The sequence below is a fragment of the Oncorhynchus mykiss genome, chromosome 20 (genome assembly GCF_013265735.2).
Source record: "Oncorhynchus mykiss isolate Arlee chromosome 20, USDA_OmykA_1.1, whole genome shotgun sequence".
NCBI lineage: Eukaryota > Metazoa > Chordata > Actinopteri > Salmoniformes > Salmonidae > Oncorhynchus > Oncorhynchus mykiss.
In genome coordinates this window covers 22,781,638-22,788,647 of record NC_048584.1, presented here as the reverse complement: position 1 = coordinate 22,788,647, position 7,010 = coordinate 22,781,638, and positions in this window count along the sequence as shown.

Sequence of the window (7,010 nt, the reverse complement as noted above, 5' to 3'; positions counted from 1 at the left end):
ACTCCTTATTTTAGAGGATCCATTAATATTGCAAGCTCAACCTCCGGGACCCGGGCTGAAGGGAGCTGAATCAATAACTGCCTGTTTAGTTTATGGACTATGGAATATGTGCTTATACGTACCATGTCCCCTTGTCACGGTGATTTAGGCCAGGGTCGGACACAGGACGCCATCACACATTTGTAAAGTATTATTTAACGAGTGATCTATCGCTCATACACATCTAATCGATGTAGGGCCTAAGTAGAAATGTATGGGTATGATTTTGTCCCGTGATTTGGAGCCTTATCTCTACTGGCCTGCATACGAATATACTTACTGACTGTTTGTGGTTTATACTTCATTCATTTGGTGTCTAATTGATGGAGTCATGAAGGACTTATTTCAATCAGAATCACCTTTATTCAACAAATACATTCGCATGTACAGGAATTTGACTCAGTGAAATAGTGCTACCACAATAAACAGAATATACTGACAAGATATAGACACAGAATTAACACAACCCACCTACTGTACAGCATGTACACCAGTGGAGGCTGCTGAGGGGAGTCCTGCTCATAATAATGGCCGGAATGAAGTGAATGGAAGGGTATCAAACACATGGTTTTTATAAGGGCACAAGGCGAGACCCAGATGCAGACACGGGAGGAAGATGGTTTGAGTCTTTGATATTTATTATATCCAAAAGGGGTAGGCAAGAGAATGGTCGTGGACAGGCATAAAGTCAAATCCAGTTCAGAGTCCAGGAGGTACAGCGTGGCAGGCAGGTTCGAGGTCAGGGCAGGCAGAATGGTCAGGCAGGCGGGTACAGAGTCCAGAAAACAGGCAAGGGTCAAAACCGGGAGGACTAGAAAAAGGAGAATAGAACAGGCAGGCGCACGGGGAAAAACAAGCTGGTTGACTTGGAACATACGAGATGAACTGGCACAGAGAGACAGAAAACACAAGGATAAATACACCAGGGATAACAAGCGACACCTGGAGGGGGTGGAGACAATAACGAGGACAGGTGAAACTGATCAGGGTGTGACAGGTTTTCATGTGTTTGATAACATTCCATTCACTCCATTCCAGCCGTTATTATGAACCTTCCTCCCCTCAGCAGCCTCCACTGATGTACACAATGAACACCAATCTAAAAACGACATACTACACTATGAACACTATGTTAATTCCATTGCCATCAGTCCCTCTATTTCTATAATCTAGTTCTCATCTCATAACACTGTGAATTTACTGGATGTAAGGTATCTGATACATGATAAAATTGCCTTGACCATCACCTTTTCGATCATTGGTTGTACTAATAAAGGAGAGCCTGTTGATTAGAATGGGCAGGCCAAGGTTCAACAATGTAAAAGTGGGGAATGAAGAGGGGGAATGAACAAGAGGTAAAAAAACAAATGATAACAATACAACAACAAAAACCAGCAACAATAGTGGCTTGTTGCTCTTTGGGTATAGAATGTTGAAGGTCAGAGGATTCCATTCATGAAAGAGGAGAGAAGAGAAAAAGGGGAATGTATTTGAGAGTTCCCCCAGCTAAAAGCTCCCTGTATGTTTCAGTACTAGAGCCCTGAAAGCAGATAGCCATCCATTCACCAGTTGACTGGATACATTGCATTGAGGCTCGGACATATTAATATGCAAACAGCCAGACAGGCTCAACGCAAGGTACGTAGAGCGCGCTTTTATAGGCAGGTCCTGAGATTTAGCCTCATACACCTCTCCCCATACATCTCACTAGTGTTCCCTGTGAAGGCCTAACTACTGTTCAGACATAGTCGGTGAATAAGGCCCATGTTCCAGGGATTAAGCCAACGCGAATAAGGCTGGAGCCTGGAAGTCACCCCAGCCCTCAGATCACCTCAGATGAAAGTGATTAGTGACCCTTGCAGTGGAGGTCAAGTAGCTGCAGTGGAGGTCAAGTAGCTGCCAATTCAGGCCAGCCTGCCTGTCTGCCTGCCATGGACACTCTGCCTCAACACAAGACATTATGAGGAACAGACAGAAGAATGCTGTCCTCCTCTGTTGAAAATTCGTATGAATTGTAATAGGTGGCAGACATCACAAAGGGCTGCTAATCCAATCCTCATTCTTCACTTCCGGAGTGCCTGCCTGCCTGTTATGGACACTGTTTAGCTTACATCAGTCTTCTAGAGCAGCTGTTATAGCAGGAAGGGGCGTTTGCCAAGACTATTATTACTGTTAAGAGGCCACTACAATGCCAGCCCAATGGTTCCAAACTGTGACCAACTGGTCAAAATTCATGTCACCGTGACCAAGACAGGTACTGGACTAGAGGTTTGTTTAGGGTTTGTTCAGTCATGGAAATTCATGTTAATTAAACTCATCTCAATAACAGTATTCACCATCTATAGCAGCCTTCAATATAGGGGCACATATCATTGTGTCCTCATACTATAGGTCAAATCTATTATTTTCCCTGATTGAGTTGCCATACACAGTCTTCACTCTTCACCCCTCAACTGACTAGAGCATCTGCCCACTCCTCGGTCTCTCCTGGTCCAGGATAGAGCCCTCTCTGTGGGAGTCTGATCTGGCCCTGGTGACCCTGGAGCCTGGAGTTCATGGGGAGAGTGCATTCCACCATCAAGTCACCTCTCTGACCCATATACCCTCTACAGGCCAGGCTATTCTCAGAGAGACAGGGAGGAAGTGACAAATATCTTGAGAATGTTCTGGACTATGCAGTCTGATTAATTGTCTGAAATATTGAGGGTGAGAAATTGGAGGGAGATGAATTATTCTAATATATTATGGCTGAATGTGATATTTTTTGGTAGACTGTTGAACATTACTGTAAAGCATTCTGGTATTCTTTCACCGGTTTCCACATGTGCTACAGGAACATACAGTGGGGCAAAAAACATATTTAGTCAGCCATCAATTGTGCAAGTTCTCCCACTTAAAAAGATGAGAGAGACCTGTAATTTTCATCATAGGTACACTTCAACTATGACAGACAAAATGAGAAGAAAAACATCCAGAAAATCACATTGTAGGATTTTTAATGAATTGATCTGCAAATGATTTTTTGCCCCACTGTACATGTCGTAGAAATAAATAGAATACAGGACATGAGGTCAACTACATTTCATTTAAAGGATCATGCTAATTAGATGTACAGTGTTTCTGAGTCAACTGTTGCTCTTTAACATCTGTGCAGTGTCATGGGTAGTCCCCGTCAGACAGACATACCTGTACTAGAATGGATATGTTCGACATCCTCTCTATCCTAAACACGTACCACATTATAAACATGTCAGGTATTCTATCTCTTTTGGAGGTGTTTATGGTTAGTTACGGCCAACGTGTGAAGTGTTTTAAGACACAGGTCAAATGTACTATGGACAAGAAGAGCCACATTCAGAGAACCCAGACAAGTAGGCCAGATCGAAACTGGCCTCAAGACATGTCTCCTTCCAGATGCAAGAACATGGCAGTCTGAGCAGATGTCAAACAAATATGTCTCTCTGATGATGTGTTTAATATGAGGGTTCCTTCTCTCCATTGAAGACTCCAGTCTATAATTACAACATTAAGGCTGGTGGAAACTTAAGATCACATTCCTCCATGCAACAGAAGATTATTTAGCACCCGTGTTTCCTTTATAATTAGCTGATCAAAAGCAGAAAGTCAGTCAAACATCTGCTGTAATTATAAATCCACCAAGAAAGAAACAACTGAATCGTGCACTGCCGTTGCCATTTCCGCTGTTATTGAAGGGGCTCCCTGATGACAGCTTGTCTAATGAAAAGGCCTCTCATTGATTTGTCCATATGTTGAGCAGTGGACATTGGGGTTTCATGACCATGATATCAGCCTGCCTGGTTACTTCACTGACCGTTAAAAGAGGAATCAAAGACATGAGAAAGAGGAAGCAAGAGCTACGGAGAAATATCAGCACAGGGATCAACAGATCATCAGACAAGAGGAGGATCTGAGTTAATTGATGATAAAAGCTGATTCAACCCTTCATGAGATGAAGCAGGGAGAGAGAGAGTGCAGCAGCCAGCTCACCCTCAGGGAGAGTCATTAACGGTAAATGAAGCTTACCCCTGAGTGGATATTCATGAGTGACCTCTGACCTCTTCAGTACATTTTAAAGATCTCTGCCCTCTCCACCTGAAACTATAGCAAAACTAATGCCCAGAGACAGATTGCCGTGTGTGTGTGTGTGTGTGTGTGTGTGTGTGTGTAAGCTAGGAGGACAATGTCTGTTCATTAGAACGGTTGAGTGGCTTCACTTCCCTATAGTACCTATTATTACTATCCTCCGTCTCTGTGTTCAGCCTGTGATTATACGGATGTTTCCGAAGCCTACGCTCACCACCTGTCCTGTACTCTGCCCACTACAAACCCCCTGCACTGCTCAGAGGGAACAAGGGGCTCCCTCACTCCCTTTCCCTCGCCCCTTTCAAAACTGGTCACCCTCCAAAAAGTCAATTAGATCCAATGCCACTTAACAGATGTTCAATGTTCCTTGGAGAGGGAGTCAGATCTCCTCTGGTCTAGTGGATGGAAGGTGATGCCTCAGACTAATGTCAAAGATGATTCATTCAAAATGTCTTCTCCTGTGTATGTTAATTTTATCATGTTTTTTAAAATATACAACATATTTATCCTCACAGATCACCAGACAAAATGGGCAGGCCCATACAAAATGTCTTCTCCTGTGTATGTTAATTTTATCATGTTTTTTAAAATATACGACATGTTTATCCTCACAGATCACCAGACAAAATGGGCAGGCCCATACAAAATGTCTTCTCCTGTGTATGTTAATTTTATCATGTTTTTTAAAATATACGACATATTTATCCTCACAGATCACCAGACAAAATGGGCAGGCCCATACAAAATGTCTTCTCCTGTGTATGTTAATTTTATCATGTTTTTTAAAATATACGACATATTTATCCTCACAGATCACCAGACAAAATGGGCAGGCCCATACAAAATGCTGACACTCTGCTCACATTGAATAAGTATTTTCTCCAGCGATTAGTGACCAAATCTGAGACAATGTCCACTTCCTGTGGAAATTCCTTGGCTTCGGTTCATTACCACATCTCTAGGTCAAGAAAAAGACAGGCAATATATTGTACCTCTAGCCCCCAGGGCCTGAACTATAGCAGAGAACATCTCCCCAACTCTCATTATTTAATATTAAAGTGCTTGTGTGAGAGGCTGATTGGGGGTCAGAGTTTTATGACGATATTCAATAAGACCCATGTCACATATGGCCTTGGAGCAGTGGATTTGCTGCCTGCCTGCCTGCCTGCCTGCGTGCGTGTGTGTGTGTGTGTGTGTGTGTGTGTGTGTGTGTGTGTGTGTGTGTGTGTGTGTGTGTGTGTGTGTGTGTGTGTGTGTGTGTGTGTGTGTGTGTGTGTGTGTGTGTGTGTGTGTGTGTGTGTGTGTGTGTGGATCATCATCATCTCTGGAGAGGGGGACACTGGATTGAGGAAAGTAGACTTCATAGATTTGTACCACACACTGTCAAATACAGACACACACACACACACACACACGCACACACACACACACCTAATGATAATGTTTATAGACATCATCAACAACCATCAGGATCAGAAACAATTGGCTTCACCATTAAACAGTTTGTGATGTCAAGAAAATGACAAGAGAACCGAGGGTACAATTAATTATTATTCATGTCTTTCTGTCTACCATTCTATCTGCCATTGTCATACTTTGGAAATAAAGTCAGCCTTAGGCCAACTGTTCCCTAAAGACAATAGATCACTCTGACATTCTGTGATTTGAGGGATGAGAAAAACCAGACATTGACAAAGACAAAAAACGGAATATATGAATACTAATTGCCCAATATTTTAACTGTCACTCCAGATGCCCAAAGACAGACAATTGCAATGACATCCTTTCACCACACAAACTTGTAAACAGGCTGTTTAAACTGACATTAAACTCTGGCATTACACTATGGCCGCATTTGCAATGTGCATATAGGCTAGCTACATAGAACCCTGACTATGGAGTATCTTAAAACTACATCAGTCCACTGTAAAACACTGACTAGTGCCAAGGGATTTTAGAGAACTCCTCCAGAGACAATAGGTAACCATCTACACCATGGAGACGAGACACACTGCAATCAGAGACCTTTCACACTCCCAGCAATCGATCAGCAGCTAGCAGCCTGTGACCATGATGCTGTCCAGTGTCCAGGCCACTATCTGACAGCCAGGTTCAGGTAATAGAGCATGTCCTAATCCACACATGGCCAGGCTCAGGGCCTGCTGGGATCAATACACAACTAAAAGAACAGGTAATGTGATATTGATGGGCTCCCGATGATAAGGGGATATGGAGAAGGGATGGTGTGTGTGTGTGTGTGTGTGTGTGTGTGTGTGTGTGTGTGTGTGTGTGTGTGTGTGTGTGTGTGTGTGTGTGTGTTTAACATCAATGTGTATAAATGTATCTTTACACAGGCTGACATTCCCATGTATTTCTAACCACTGCATACTCTGTTTCATCTTGCCTGAGTTGATCAAGCTGACGTATTGGTGTGTTCAGACTAATGGAAATCAATGAGACAGAGAGTGTGCTGTTAATAAGATCAGTGCATTTGCTCTTACTCAAGACGAACCAGTTGGTAAGACCGAACAGTAGCCACAGCCCCATCTGAGTAATGGGATAGCTCATCAGAAGTGCTAAATGCCGTCATTACAGTGTAATGGCAGACAAGCATCACAGTAAGTAATTCACAGTAGATTCACTATAGTCCTTCACTTCAATAGATTAAACTGTGACTACATGCCTGGTGATACGTTATCTAATAACGTGACAATAAAATGAGCAACATATTTTTGCCTTATTTGGTTAGGAAACTAGAAGTTGTCTAAAGCAATAACATACTGGCATCAAGGATCCATACAGCCAGGGTGGCATGAAGGTCAATTTGGAAACCAACTATGATGTGACACTTAGCAAGACATAAATAC